Consider the following 17,311-nt stretch of genomic DNA (forward strand, 5'->3'; position numbering starts at 1 on the left):
AATGAATCATTTCGAATCAAGTATCCACTTAAATACTTGACTCAAGTCTGAACTCACGTATATTTCCAATTCAATTTCAATTTTATGACTTGTAAAACAATACAAATAATAAAAAGTCAAATATGAGTTTTTTTATGACTGAAGGGTAAGATACAGAATCTTACTCTGGCCTGAGTGCTCGCATTGGAAATTCCTAGCTGGGGGGATGCTTAGCCCAGTTGGGGAAAGGTGAGGTAATGCTTGTATGGATCAACATGGAGAAAATGCAGTGGGTGAGTGATGCCTATGCAAATTATCCTAGTGGGGTGTGCTATGCTCCATGTTCCCCTACTTTGAGCACCCCCTGAGAAAAAAATCTTGCTGGCGCCATTGCTCCGGTGTGAACAGATTTTTTTCCCGAATATTTGTCCCATGATTTGTCCTACAACAAATGTATCTTAATTGCTCAATGGAAACTAGGGAAATGGGGGGGGGGGGATGGGGCTAACACCTCATTTTATGTAATACTAACCGATTACCCGGCGTTGCACGGGTATTTATTTATCCCAATCTTGTATTAGACAGGAAAAATAATGAATTCTAACTATAGTGTAAAATGTAACTAATTTAAATGTGATCGTGAATGTCACCAATTAGCTTAGCGACTCCGAAAACAATCGATTCGATACTAATCTAGGTCATTTGTGGCATTTTATTTTTCACCCCCTCTCACCCTCCATGCCGATAGGTGATGAACTTGGAGTTGAACCGCATTGGGAGTGTCAGGAAAACTATGGATTCCATTCGCAACACAGCCTGAATGTTAGACAACCCGAGAAACACTATCGTTGTGCTGGATTGCATAGAGTCGCGGATGTCTATTTGTGCGGAATTTAATATCGGTGATTCTCGATTATTTTTACATGTCACCCCACCCCTATGGGTGCCAGGGGTGTCTTACCCCAAAATGTTATTTCCAGATTGCAAGTGATACGTGTACCAAGTTTGGTTGAAATTGCTCCAGGCGTTCGACAGTTATGCCGGAACATATATATATATATATAAATATATATATATATATATATATATATATATATATATATATATATATATGTATGTATGTATGTATGTGTGTGTGTGCGCGCGTACTATGAACCGAAAATATGTAATGTACCTCAAAATATGTGGGCTCCCGCATAGCCAAGTAGTTAGCGCTCTCGCCCTTGGTGCTAGCGGTCCCGGGTTCGATTCCCGGTCGGTGCCCCAAAAATTTCGGCGTTGACCCAGCGTCGTGAGGACAATTGGGAAGCTACTTCAAGAAGTAGCGGGGCTCTGGTCACGAAAGCCAGAAAAACAGTGGCGATGGGATCCGATGAGCTGACCACGCGTCACCCAATGAAAAGCCGCTCTGGCAGGTCCTGCCCGTTCAAAGGCTGTTGCGCCACGGAGTTTAGTTTAGCTTCTTTTTAGTTCAAAATATGTAAAAAAAAATGTAACATGAAATTCATGTGCATCGTTCCTAACACCGACCTATAAACGAAAAAAAATATACAATTACAGAAAAATTCGGGATCTATACTCTGGAGCAAGCGAACCGAAACAAGTCTCTGCGCAAGTAGTGACTCGGAGACGGCTCGACCAATGACAGGGGAAGTGAGTGCATGGAGGGGAAAATTCGGCTGCAGCTACCAGCCGTTCGCAGCAGCGTGCACTGCTTTGCTCCTTCTACTGGCTTCCTTCCCTTCTCTAACGTTATGGGAGGCCTCGTTCTACAGATTCCGGAGGTGTATATCTGCCTCCACTTCTCCCATCAAATATTTCTAGCATCTGTTCCAGGAATTTCCCAAGACGTATGCGACTGTGAAATCCCGTCACACTCAATAGAATGATTCCAGAACAAGAAACTTGACCTTGACACGGTTTGGACAGTAGCTCAGAAGATTCCGATACGAATATTTATGACGGATTTCGCCTATTTTGAGGCTTGCTAATACGTTGCATGATACACGAAAGGAAGTAGGAGTTCTAGACTAGCGGTATATTCCTTCTTTCCCTTACGATTATTCCCAAAAAAGCTAGGATAGTTTCTTTTCTAACAACCTGCTTTAGAGAAGAAAGACCGGAAATGGCAAAGATATATCTGGATAAATCAATAACTGATTACTCTACAGTGGGAAAAAACATAGATCCTTTCCTTATTGTCAATTCTATAGTTAAATTACTACAACATAATATGTATGTTTTGTTATACTTTCGAAGTTTTTGCACCTCTTGCGCATAAAAACTTTATCTCCTTACTTGCCTGGTTATTCTTCACAATTATGATTTCTGTAAAGCATTTCCAGGAAATTCACGCCACTTATGTACAATATTTAAGTTATACCGTATAATTTAAATTGTAGTTTAATTTCTTCAACGTGTGACAATATACAATTATGTATGTCGTTTCCGGTTTATTTTTCTTCTCTCTTTTTACATACTTCTGATGTGTTTTCCACTTGTGCGTATACCCAAAGTTATATTTTGCAGACTTTGGATCTTAAAAATTCTCGTCTTTCTTTTGTTCCGATCAACCTAGTTGATATTCTAACAAAATATTATTACAAATATATTAACAATAGAGAAAGCACTTCATGTTAAGATTCAACCAAATGTTCTAATAGGATAATGCTATAAAGATCTATCTGTTAAGAATTTAATGTCTTAAAGTAGTTCTACGAAATTGAACATGTTTGCAGGAAATATCTCATAAATATAATAAAGCCTTACTAGTGACATCTATTAAGCATTTTGTTATGCAAAGACGATCAAAACATATGAACATCGCTTGTGGTAGCAAGAACTTCCTTGTGCAGATAGTAATTAACAGTGTTGCATTGGGCGTTGTTGTGGTTTCTGTAAGTAAATAAAACTTCCCACTTTCTACAGCTGGAGCTTTATGAAATTTCCCTCTGGCTAGGAAGATTTCCCTTGTGGCCTCCAGTGAACCGAAAGGAAAAGAGTCAGGGATATAATCCGCGGTTGTTTTTCAAGGGGGCTTCCTCCCCCCGTCTCACAAGGGTGCGCCAATTAGCATGGTGGTCGTTTGAGGATCAAGGGGCGAAGCCGGTTGCGGCATCCTATTGAAAAAAAAAGAAAGGGATCGTACGTGCGATTCACGGTATTAGTGGGGAGAACAGGAGATTCCAGAAACTGTTCCAGGCTTCCAAGCCCCCACGTTTTCAATGTTTTCATATTGAATGGGGTGGTCAGGAACTGAATGCATTTCCATGTCATGCAAGTCAAAGTTTCCGGAGCATACGCAACAACGAAATTTAGGGGCATAGCCAACGCAGAACAACTATAGGAGATACAAAGCATCGCAGGAGGGTTTAATATTCAAGTCAGTATTTATCAGCATTGCAGAACGTACTTTTGCAAATTTGTACAAATCCCTGGCTTTTCGCTGATACATGGACATTTTCTTCATCTGTTCCTTATGCATACTGATGTAATATTACATTCTGTGAGGTCAAACCTTAAGAAGTCCCTCCCCTTCCCTGGCATGGTAAGTTGTAAACTTTCGATCTCTCCAAGTACCATGTTCCCGGGGTTCAATACCTGGCCTGGGTATGTGGTTCTTTGTGGTGTCCCTTCATCGATTTCATCATATCATCACTCATTTTCATCGTCGCGATTAGCCAAAAGTGGCAGAAAAGCGACGCTAAATATAAAAAAGTAAAAAAAGGTAAAGTGCTCCCCTGTGCATAGCACCACGCCATGAAGGCGTATAGGGGGTGTGGGGGTAACGCCCCACACTTTCTTGATCCGGTCGTCTGTGGGGGGTGATGTGATCAGCATCACGCCCCTGACCGCCTTTACCCCCCCCCCCAGGGTTTCCCCCAGGAACCCATGTTATTCGACGCTAGGTGGGCGTAAGTCTATATTTGGGGGTGGGATTGGATTTAAGCGTAAATTTAGAGCCGAAATGGCCACAAATCAGGTCCTTGTGAAACAATTTGGTTGGGTATTGAAGACATTTTGAAGGGGTTTTAGCGGTGTGTGGAAATCACTGATCCACCCTCATTGTCATGATTAGCCAAAAGGGCGAGAAAAGCGATTCTAATCAACAAAAACACAAAATACACATTGGTTACTCGAATTCGCGTTATTTACAGTGCAGCGTCTGAGTATTTAGATAACTGCTACATCTTGCTAATTAGATGTAAAAAGAGGTTTTCTTACGTAGAAAAATGACTCCTCAGGCGTGCATAAGCACGAACGTTGCAACTCCGGAATGGATTTTCAATGGTAAAGTTGTAAATGTGGCAACACTGTGTAGCCTATCCATAAATGAGCATAGGGAAAGCTTCTACGCTGGATCTTGCCTCACCCCAGCATGGGAACGAGAAGCTTTCCCCAAAAAAGAGTATATTCTGGGTTCTCTTGGTTACAAAGCCTCGAAAGAGAGAAACTCAATCTCACTTTTTTTTCAGTGACACTCAGTGAACCTATCCAACCAGGCACGTAGCCAGAATTTTATTTCGGGGGGGGGGGGTCATCCCATATCACAATTGGTGACGCCAGAAATATTTGTAGAGGGGGCCAGGCCATAGATAAAACTTGATTAGTACAAATAATAATGGCAATAAGAATTACTGTTATTTTACAGTAATAACTATTATAAGTTATTAAAAATATACCAATTTAATCCAAATGTATTGTTATTGTTACATAAATGGAGAAACTTTCCTACTTGATCCACCTTATCAGTGAATATCTAAAACAATTGTTGTCCATTATCTTTTTTATATTTTGTACAGTTAGTGTACTGAAAATCATAGTTATTGTATTTTGTTTTAACTTTTACACAATCGTTCTAAATAACGCTTTAACAGTAGTGGTAAATTTTACTCATGAAGTTTATATTCTGTGACCTCTCACAAAGGAGGCTATAAGTTTTGGAAGCAGTGGATCCATTTATTCTTTGGATAAAATTGTAGAATATAAAAATATAACTGGTTTCTCTATTATACACTAAACTTTTTTCGATGTAATGCAGTTTTTACTGTGGTTATAACTTTATGTTATTAACATTAAAAGTAACATTTAAATTAGATATTTGTAGGATTTCGGGGGGGACTTCAGACCCCTTAGCCCTCCCCCTGGCTACGTGTCTGTATCCAACATGAAGGATATGGCGCCTACATTACACACTACTTTCGTTGTACTTTCTACTGTGGAACGGAGTGAACATCTCAACTGTTTATGTTTTTGTGGTTATCCCAAAATAAAAAGTTGGGCACGTACATCCAAATGTCCAGATAGTTTTCTGGGTTAACTGTAAACCAGTCATAAAATGTTCTGACAAGATAGTAGCCATCTAATATATTGTAGCATTTTTAAAATGAGGACACTTGGATATGTGGTGACATTTGATTGGAACCATAAGAACTTCGCTCAGCGTCAAAGGAGACTACTTTATGTGTCTAACTATGACTGAGTGGGATGTGATACAAAGAAATCAACGTCTCCTTACGCCTACCCAGAGGGAAAGAAATCTTAGCTACCGCGGCACACCTTAACATAAACAGCAGGCGACCACAATCATATGACGTCTATAAATATGCAACTGTGGCCTAATATGCAACGGAGGACATTCGGTTTGGTAACGGGCAGGTGGGACTAAGAAGAAATTGACCCGGGCGAAGTGGATTTTTGGCACCCTGCCCCTCCCCCCACCTACTTATCACCTTCCACCAATAAAAACTAACCACGCTACATATTTGCGGTTTAAATGACAAAAAAGAATAGCCATTTTTAAGAAATACCTTACGTGTTACCTTTAAAGAACACATTTATTGTAGGTAGTATATGCTTATTTAATAACTCCACGAGTTTGCAATATACTTATTATTAGGGACATTGAATTTTCGCGATGCGCGAAATCGCGAAATGTAAAAAAAAAGATGCAATTTTGAACATTCTGCACGTAACTACACCCCCAATGATGAAATATGCATGAGTTTTATTCGCGAAGTAATGCGAAATGTGTGCTTTTCCACGAAATGAACGCTTTTTCGCGAAATAACCGTGAAATATCATCAAATTAAGTAGAAAACACGCAAAAACCGGCAATGGAGGTTGTGCGCGCAGTGTCGATTTGCAACGAAACGTTAGCCTAAAGTTTCTTACCACTTGCAGCTGAAGAACGTTTTATCTTCGATCACATCAGGAAGACGCTGCAAATTGGGATTTCCCATGCACATAATCTCAGTTCGAAAACTTGGAAGCTGCATTCCTTTCTTCCCCCGAATATGCATTTTAGAAATGAATTGATTTTGTGTTGATGTTTTGTTTTTGGTTGGACAGCTAAGTACTTGTGTATGTGTACAGTATATGAAAATGAAGAAATAGTTTATCAATTTATAGCTCTTTTGTATGTTGTTTCCTCTCATGATGAAAAAGTGTGTGCCAATTATTTTTTTTTCCACCGCTGGTATATACCGCTGATCTATCATTTTATTTACCGCTCTCCTCAGTTTTTATTTACCATAAATTTGTGTCCCTACTTATTATGTTATGCTGAAGTAACTTCAATTAATTAATGTCAACAAAAAACCAACTTTTCTTAAAGCGAACAGCCGCGCACCCTGTGCATGTACATGGTGGTTCGGATCCCAGTTTAAACTGTAGGTCCAGCGCCTATTAGCCTTTCTGTGCCTTAAGCGGACTTGAAAATAAAGTAAAAATAAACAGCCACGCTTATGTAATCGGGAAAAGGTTTTGGCACTATTCAACGGTTTAGTGCTCTCCGAGGTAACAGGGACGCAATATTTCTTACATTCTGGTAATAACAATACAATTTTGCATCAAAGAATGTTTCCCACAGAATCTGCTGGAAGTAAAGAGCCTTAACCAAAATACGCCTCTATACTCCATTTTCTACTTAAATTTCAAGGAACTTCTTTCCTACAATTATATTTGCCGTTGGCTGTACGGGCCATGGCAGATCAACAAGATGGCAGCACCTGTGTTAACTTAGTTAAGTCTAACTTCATCTAGCCTCGGAAGTACGATAACGTTGTTGCGCAAGGAAAAATGGATTTAAAGTTAAACTTTCGGTGACAGTAAATTAAGTCTTATTGCGTTGTTGTTGAAAGAAGCAAAGCTAAAAATACACACCATATCTACAACAGAATAGTATAACTGTAAAAATAACAGAGTATTTAGTGATATTAGAAACACTTCTGAACTATTGTACATCATTGGTCTTGGCACATGAGATGTATATTGTGTTTATAATGTAAAACATTACGCTGAATTCAAATACGTATGTACTCAGAATGTTACTATCACCCACAGTTTTTCTGCAATGACATTTTTTAAGTATTGCTTTTTTGGAATTTTGGGTACTTTTTCTGTGGGCTCGGAAGTTGAGGAAAAATCACTTTTTTCCTAGTGTCCGAAGACGAGGCCCAACATAATATATGTTCATTTTGGGTCATTGTGGACCAGAAAAAGGTGGGTTTTATTTGTCCTTTTTTTTGCCCTTTTCGGCGTTTTTTGGCTTATTGGTCCTTTTTTAGCCTTTTTTTAGGTCCTAACGTAACTTCACCTTCTTTCGACTACGTTTTTACTGCCCATTCTCAATTCGATTCATCATCAGTTCATCACCTCTTAAACATCCTCTCTGTAGTAAAGAAATAAAAAAGAAAGAAATACATATATTTGAACCATCCCTGAAACGAGAGAAAAACATTCTTGGACGACTGAAGCAGGTACGATACAAGGTCCTTTAACCGTAACTTGTCTGGAAGGTTGAGCTGTAAGTGACAACTTTCTCTTGTTTTGAAGCTTTCAGCACGGTGTATACGACCAGACAGCAAAGATCTCATTAGTCAGATAAGGAGGTGCCGCACATATTCATTAAATATGTAATTAAAACTGAAGTTATTAATTAATTTGGATCACATTTATACTTCCTTTTTTCCGTATTTAGGCCCTTTTTTTGACATTTTTATGTCTTTTTATATGTTTTTTTTTTTTCTGGGCAATTTATAGGTCTTCAACTTTCGAGCCCTAGTGATAAGTTATGTATGTAAAACAATATTTTAAATGATTTCGAACAGAAGGTGGGCACAAACAATTTAATCTTTATGCACGCAAATTTTATTTCGGGGGAGGACTGAATCACATTGAAAAGGGGGTGGGGGGCGAACTCTTATTTGATGCGACTTCAATGGAAATGGAATGTTGTAGTTTGAACCACGAGATTATTCATCAGATTGTTATTTCTGTTTTACAGAGGTAAAGGGAATAAGTAGTAAAATGAACAGTAAAGTAACCAAATTTGCCATATGCTGTGAGGCCAGTACCTGTAGGTACCACATTCCCGTACACATCTAATTGTAGAAGATGGATTGGAACATAAGGCACCTACCAAAGTTCAAAATGAGAAGCAAGATCATTCCACTTTCGAAGCCTCTTCCTGTGAACCTCATGTGTTAGCACAAGGTGAATTAAGCAACCCTGTTCGGGATTTGAAATTGGGAAAGAAACAGGCTGCTAAACATTTGGGATCTAGGGTGAAAGCCTGGAATCTCCTTCAGAGAGACACCAAAGTGTGTTTCTTTGGTAACCGATAGGAAGGGAGTTCGAAGATTTGAATTCCGGAGAAAACGACAGTGTATTATAATAATATTTGCGATGTGATGGATTTATTTGATCATGAATATGAAACAACATAGAGGAGACTCTTCACTTGTTTCTCGAAAACTAGTTTGAAGGCTATTCTCTTGGACAATTGGAACAAATTTCCTTCTGTGCCGTTAGTTTGAACAACTAACATGTAGGAAACACACGAAAATACGAAAATGCTGTTAGAAAAAATCAGTATTGCTGGATCATATGCTTCGATTTAAAAGTAATTGCGTTGTTAAAGGGTTTGCAGCTCGGCTATACTAAATTTTGCTGCTTCTTGTCCGAAATGGGACAGCAGGGACAAGAATAATCAATGCAACAAGAAAGAAAGGCCAAATCGTGAATCACATACACCTGGACAGTCAAAATGATGTACATCCTTCACTATTCAACTCTGATATGATTCTTCCTCCCCTTCATAACAAGTTAGGGAGGGCTTTCATAATTTGAAGGAAACGTAAAAAAAATTGAAGGCCTGTTTAGCGAAATAGAAAGATCAGCGTGGAGTTGATTTGAAAGCGTTGTGTATAAACGTTTTATGAAATCGTAAAGTTCCGAACTACCGTTAGATTGTGGGTCAAGTGTTACAGTCATATGGGGTGTAATATGTCTCCCTCAAAATACATTTCTTGGACTCTCACCTGGATTTCTTCCCTGACAATCTCAGTGCCGTCAAGTGTCGAACACGGGGAGCATTTCCACCAAGACATCTCTCTCATGGAGGAGAGGTGCCAGCAAGAACGCTTGCTGACTACTGTTGGATGATGTAGAGGGATATTCTAGGTGCAAAATACAGAAGAATATCAACAACTCTCACATTTTAGTTAAATTGATTGATTGATTTGGTGTTTAATGTCTACTTTATGCACAGTAAGGCTAATAAGGACTAGATCTGCAGTTTAAAGTTAGATCCGAACCACTATGTGCCTCTACCGGGTATCGAACCCGGGACCCTTGATTACAAGGCGACGACGCTACCCCTGCGCCATCAGGGAGGCATTTTAGTTAAATTGAAATAGTGTCATGTATGTATGTGGCCGTAGGCCGGGAGCGCACAAACAAAAGGCTGCGTGCACTCCTGGTTAAAAGTTTATACCACGAGCGCACAAAATCCATGGCGACGTTGCCACGTTGTGTCAACTGTTTTTGCCTTTCAAGGAACTCCGGCTAACCTAACCTACCCTAATCTAATCTAACCGACAGGCAGGCACACCAACAACGGAATAGAAGTGTTTTACAGGGACTACAATAGTCAGTTATGGGGTATCTTTTCAGCGTTGACAAATAAGTTACAAACAACGTCATTCATTGTATTCATGAAAGTTTTGTTATAATAAAGATGTGTAATACTTCTTGATATTTGACGTTTTATGCAATTAAATCATCCTCTACACAGGCCAGCCATTATACAATCATAGATATGGCAACGCAGCATTGGATGTTGTGCGCTCGTGGCACATTTCGTATATCACTACCGCACACTTTCACATTCTTGTGCGCTAGTGGACTACACCCATGTACGTATGTAAAGATACACAAACATATTTGACACTTAACCTCGGTGTCACGAAAAAACGTGTGGGTGATGTAGAAAAACTACTTACATATTTGAATTCAGCGCAAAAAGTACTATTAGGATCAGCTATTTTTTCTCGTGTGCCAAAAGAAAAAAGTTCAATTTTGTCCAGTGAATTTACCCCGTTTTTGTGCACACCAAACAGTTCACAGCCATCACTATTAACTAAGTGACATTTCATACCACGTACTATGGGAATATATCTCCAAATTTTATTTCAAAGTTGAATAAAAAATACGAAAATATACATAAAATCACATAAACTGCGATTTAAAAGGCCGATCACTATAATTTTGATTAAAGTCATCTACAAATATAAACTCAATATGGAATCGTTTTTACCTGTGTAAATAAATTTAAAATTTAAAAAATACAAATCTAATATAAATTGGCACAACTTGGGGCAAGAAGAAGGACCCCCTCCACATAGCACACACACAAAGTATTCTCGCCTTTTCTGCAGCTAGAGTGTCAATGAAGTAAACAAGAACATCCTGTCTTCAAATCTCATTGTTGGGAATACAAATACATAACCATAAGCTTTGGCGATTCAAACAGAGTAAATTTGAAGAAGAGAACGTGGTAGCAAACTATAGTAAAAATTCCAGTTAGTAAATTCATATTTTGTGAACCATTAACGTAAATTTCAAAGCCTTTCAAATTAATAAATTCAATCTCCTGATCTGATTATTTTTTTTTTTTTTTACATAAACTCATTTACGCTAAAATTCTATTCATGTCAGAAATTAATTTCTTTTCAGGGAGGTTGCTGTGTTATCCGATGCAAAAGCTTCATTATTGGTTGATCGAACCTGGGACTCACTTAGTTTCAAGACAACAGCGTTAATACAAAAAGGTTTGTTGGCTGACAATATTATTATTATTACTAGACCTCTTTTTTTCAGGTTTTTAACCTATTTTGTCCTTTGCAGGTAAATAAGAAATAGGTTAGGTCAGCGTTTCATTACAAAAAACACAACCAACAAAGTTTTATAGTGCCTAAAATAACCTATTTTGCTTGTTAGAACCTATTTTAGGTTTATGTGCTTAAATTAAACCTTTTTTTAAGGTTTTTTATGTGTTTCTTTTAACATTACAGGATTTTTAATTCATACAGAGATATTTACTCGGTTTGGTGACGAAACAATTCAGTGACTAAAGTGTTTGAAACATGTTTTCTGTCAATTTTCATACCTCCAAGTCCATGATATTTTTCAAAGCTCTTAACAAAACAAAAAGTTTGACGCCACTGTTACCTGCACACAGTACGATTAAATGGACTAATTTCCCCATACTTCTTGCCCCCCCCCCCAATTTTGGACTCTTAATGCTAAGTCTTGTCTACTAAGAGAAAGTAAACTGTCCTTGCACTCCCCCCATTCCAAAAGGCGGAGTGTGAATGTGGATAAGATGAAAAAGATTCAGGGTGGTTAGTAGGATCCTATACAAATTGAAGTACCGGGTGTCCCAGAAGTCTTTCCCTGATTACAAACTTTATTCATATCCGCTATATGCAATCTAGAGATGTGAAAGTGGTGTCAAAATGTTGGAAAGTAACCAAGTTTTTTTGATGCAGGTTTGAGTGACGTGGCTATAGTGTCGCAGTGTCAGTGCCCAGAAAACCGGAAATGTTCACAAATCAGAAAAAAGCTCAGCATGTCCTCTGGTATCACGAGACCCGGTCACCAATAAAAGTGCAGAGGAACTTTCAAATGTACAGAATTCTTTCGTCTAGAATATTTGCCATCAATACGTTTGTATATATCTTCATTCCAAAATCCTGTGAAGTCCAAGAAACATTGTATGGAAAGATGCCATCCGATGTCGAGAGCATTAATTCCGGATTTCTTGGCACTGACACTGCTACACTACAGCCACATTGCTGAAACCTGCAACAGCTGCGATACAGGCAACGAGGCGCCCACGCAAAGATCGTTGCACAGAATGTAGCATCTCGTAGGGAATGTCCCTACAGGCCGCAGTAATGCGGTGTTGCATATCCTGTGGAGTTGTTGGCACAACCCGGTAGACAATGTCCTTCAGCTTTCCCCACAGGAAAAAGTCTAACGGTTGCAAATCTGGGGAACGAGCCGGCCATTTGACAGGCCCTCCACGTCCAATCCAACGATTTGGAAATGTATTTTCCACACATGCTGTAGCGCGTCTTGCACTGTGAGCTGGGCACCCGTCATGTTGGTACCACATTTCCCTCCTTGTCTGAAGTGGTATGTCCTACAATAGTACAGGCAGTTCATGTTGTAAAAACTGTATGTATCGGTCAGCATTCAGTGTCCCTCGTATAAAAAAAGGGCCAATAAGATGTTCACCCACTATACCACACCACACGTTCACACTCCATGGGCGCTGGCGTTCCCCTTGGCGAAGCCAATGTGGATTTGTCACCGACCAATAGTGCATGTTCCTTAGGTTGACATTTCCATGATTGGTAAAAGTTGCCTCGTCAGTGAAGAGGATACGTGACAAATCGGGTGTGTCGTGTCCACACACGGTCCACAAAATCATTCCCGTGAAGTTCCTGATGGAGGGAGATATGATATGGGTGAAACTTGTGTGTGTGCAGAATGCGCAATACACTTCGCTGACTCATCCCAGCATCCATGGCAATTTCACGGGAGCTAACGTGCGGATTCACAGCAACAGCGGCGAGAACATTTGTTGGACCTGCCTCACCTGTAGTTGGCTTGTTCCGCACACGTGCTCGTGGTGTTACAAGTCCGGTGTCTCTTAATTTAATAAATAACTTACCAAACAGACGTCGAGATGGCTGTCGTCTGTCCGGATATCTCTCTGCGTACACACGGTAGGCTTCTGAGGCATTCTTTCGGCATTCCCCATAAATCAGGATCATGTCCGCTTTTTCTATGTTTGTGAACACCATAATCTTCGCTCTTACCACTACGACTGCTTGCTATGAACTAACACGATCTCGTGGACCTGCTATCAAAACTTGCTCTGCGTAAAGGCAGTTCTGTCAGGCACCTGAGAAGTCTTACATGCCGTGGTACTGACGGTCAAGTGGCCACTTGTTAGTTTGTTTACATATTTTCACATGGCCATATCTTCGTTCCTATGTGCAGTAGATGCATGAGACCAACGGCGTTGTGTTTCTCTGCGTGTGCTCTTTTATATTATGCATGTTATTGTATATCGTTCCATTTAAAAAAATATGACTTTGCTCCAGATGCCCCATTTGTCGATATTTTTCGACCCACCCCATACCTCCGATTTACGAGCCCCATTTGATATTATTGTTTCCCGCAAACCTCACATCGCTACTTTTTCTGGTTTCTTCGCTATTTCAGGTGGTACTTTTAGGTGCCTCACGCGGTATATATATGTATATCTAAGAAGACTTTACATGTCATTCTTCTTGGTTGTTGTCGCATAGTTCTTCTTGTAGTGTTTTTCATCTCACTGATGCTAGATTTTCACGAAGTCTACTTGGCTTGTGATTATGGAAGTTCATTTCATGAAAATCATAATGCAAAATGGTGCTGTCCTTTTACATTGTATTAATCTGGCTAGGTAATACACAATCAGCGTTTTGACTTCAAACCCTTCTCTTATTGTTACAATATAGACAGATATTATGTTTTCACTTTCGTCTTCGTATATCCTGCTAAGAAAGTATAAGTGAGAAACTAACTATCACGGCTGCCATTAGAAAATGCGAGGCTTGAAAGGTAAAAATATGGAAACCTTTGATCATTGATACGTAACGGTTATCGATAATTTATCAGTCATATGAACTTGCGTGAAAATACTAGAGCCATTGTTGAAGTATTACAATCTTCTATAATATCGGACGGAAATTTTCTAAATTTTAGAAATAATGGTATGAAACATTTGACATGATGAAATATCAATTTGAAAGTCCTGTTTCATGTTCTGCAGAATGTTACACTTCCAAGAAATGAATTGATATAGATATATAAAGTGTGACGTGTCAACGGAAGACATATTTTCATCTGGTTGATATTCTGAAAAAGAACCACTGGATTATCTAAATGTCCCTTCACACTCACTCCATCGTGTCATTTACATGAATGGACTGATTTTGTGCCTGAATAAAGGAGGAAAGCGGTTGGAGCACAAACATAGTGGTACCTCTATGGGCAATAATTTCAAACAGTGGCGGCGGTTGGGTTCCAGAACTGATGGTGTTGGGGGGGGAGGGGGGGCAAGGTGCCAAAACTAGGGGGACAATGGCAGTTACATAGTACGGGGGCGTGGTTTGAAACTTAGGGGATCCTTGTGCTCTGAACACCTCATATTTTTATATATTTATATATTTTACGGTATATTTATGAAAACTGTAGCCATAAGTGCATTGTTTACCGTAGCATATTCTGGTGATTTTGTCCTAAACGTACTTGCTCTCGTAATCTGTAGTGATATGAACAGATTTCTGAATACAAACAATTTATTTGTAGTAGTTCAATGGAATATAACAAATGAGACAATAATATAACTTTAGATTTCTTATGTGCTTGCGCGAGCGTGCATGTACTACAACATGGAGATCCACTGTTGTGTTGAGGAACGTATTGCTATTAACGTTCATTACCAGAAACCCATTAAGTCCCAACCTTCTATCTCAAGACGCAAACGTTCACTCCTTAATTATTCCGCTTTGCTAGATGTCTGTATACAACCCCCTGTTTGTTGTCGAACAAGTTTATCGTCAGTATTAATCACTCTTGAGTTTCACTACAATACTTGTTATCGGCCTCTTACAAGTGGTGCCCACCAATCAATGTCTTTGTCCACCTGTAAATCAGGCTGCTTACATCTGTTTTTCCAGCTGCCCTCATTACAATACCCAACCGACCAGCCTCTGTGTGTCACTTTGACTTAAATGCTCGACTCTCCGCTTCGAACTGTTCGCTTGGAGTGTCATGCCCTTTGCAACATTCACTGTCCGCTTAATATTCCCGGTCCAGAAGGTATGACCTTGTACTTTACGCTTTTAGCGAATTTTTGCATCGACCAAAGGTGGGTTGATTTTTCAAACAACAAATCGGGACATTTTTCATGTTCTGCTGAAGGAAAACTGCTCAAAACGGAACTTTTTCATATTTTCGTGAAGGAGAAAGGCTCAAAACGGGACATTTTTCATATTTTGCTGAAGAAAAAAGGCTCAAACGGGACATTTCGAATATTTTCCTGAAGGAAAAAGGCTAAAATCGGGATATTTTTATATTTTCCTGAAGGAAAAAGGCTCAAAACGGGACATTTTTTATATTTTCCTGAAGGAAAAGAGTTCAAACGGGACATTTTTCATAATTTCCTGAAGGAAAAAGGCTCAAAACGGGACATTTTTCATATTTTCCTGAAGGAAAAAGGCTCAAAACGGGACATTTTTCATATTTTCCTGAAGGAAAAAGGCTCAAAACGGGACAGTTTTCATATTTTCCTGAAGGAAAAAGGCTCAAAACAGGACATTTCGAATATTTTCCTGAAGGAAAAAGAGCTCAAACGGGACATGGGATTTTGGAATATCATAGCAATTTTTGGAAAGGAGAGGAGAATTCGAAAAAAGCTGCCTTAGCATCTACTATACGTCCAGCCGAGACTTAAGCCGCCCCTGCTAAGTACTGTCACCAAAGACCGATTTAGAAGACATGGTCCAAAATGAGAGCCAGTAAAAAAAATTCCCGCCATTATTGACAACGACAGGCCGGCAGGGGGGGTGGGGTAGAGCTGTACTGAATCACATACAACGACGTTTTCTCTTCACGCTGGTGGGAAAAATATATTTCAATCCCTTGACCCATTGCTGCAAGGTTGCCAGTTGTTCCAAAAAAACCACACACAATCACATCTCCCGAACACTAAGTTTTCCACGGATATTTCAAATTTGTGGAAACTAACAAAGATCTGTCAGAAAAATCTCCGTTGATTGCCAACAACAATGGGGCCATAAAGTTAAGCAACTTTCACGTTTTTATGTTTTCTTTTGCTTTGGGTCCCAACAAACGACTGTCACGCGAGATATGAAACGCAGACAACGGATTTTCTGAGCAAATGGGAGGAAATTAAAGAGAAATCTTGATTTATTGCTGCGGAATTGACGTTGAAGGCAAAAAGACAGATGAAGTCCGCAAAGATGACAAGGTTCTTCCCTGATTTATCACTAAGCATTTGTGTTGATTGTTTATTAGGAAAACGTTGTACTGGTTGAGAAGGTCGGGTGCCTTGTTAGACGGAATAATGATTTGGAAAAAGTTGAAGTTGGTATCTTTACCTTGCGCACATTTTTTAAAGTTCGAACAGTGGCGTAGTCAGTGATGTGCGTCTACGCGTAAACAACGATAGTCTACATTCTACACGTAGACTATTTTAAACACATAGATGACGTAATATACGTAAACAACATGGCGAAAAGTGATAACTTAGCAAAGGGACCTGTAGATGTAAAACAAAATTACACGCGTATCAGTTGCTAATGTGTGCGAAGAAACATTCATACTCTTCCTTGCTATCTTAAATAATTTCTCACCTAGGAAAAAAAATTAACGTAGGAAATATTCTACTGTTATATGGGGAAAAGACTACTTTTGCCTCACGACTGCCATCTGTTGTCTTTCTTAAATACTATTTATTTTCTTCCATACTTGATGAGAGAAGAGAAATTTTGTTGTAAATAGGATTCTTGTCAGTTCGTTAGGAACAAATATAGTTTAAAATGTCACTTTCCTTTCATGAAAGCCTTGAAAATTAATTTTAATGTACTTTAGATTGTCTACGTAGTCTATGTAAACTACAACCCAATGTAATCTACGCGTAGATAACTCATGTAGACGTGAACTTATAGTGTACTGCACATCACTGGGCGTAGTTTGATGTTCTACTTATAAACAATGTTAGTAATAGACCCTGCTCAGCAGTTCAGTTTGTTGCACTAACGTATTTAACAAATGAGACTGTACAGTCATTTTCAGCTGACGTTCCCGCGGATGAAGACACTGTCAAAATATTGAACAAAAAAGTAAGATTTTAGAGCGTAATCATTCTTTCACTCGCTTACACAGCAGATTACAATCAAATATT

This window comes from Lepisma saccharinum, chromosome 8, assembly GCF_977018435.1.
Source record: "Lepisma saccharinum chromosome 8, izLepSacc3.1, whole genome shotgun sequence".
Taxonomy (NCBI): domain Eukaryota; kingdom Metazoa; phylum Arthropoda; class Insecta; order Zygentoma; family Lepismatidae; genus Lepisma; species Lepisma saccharinum.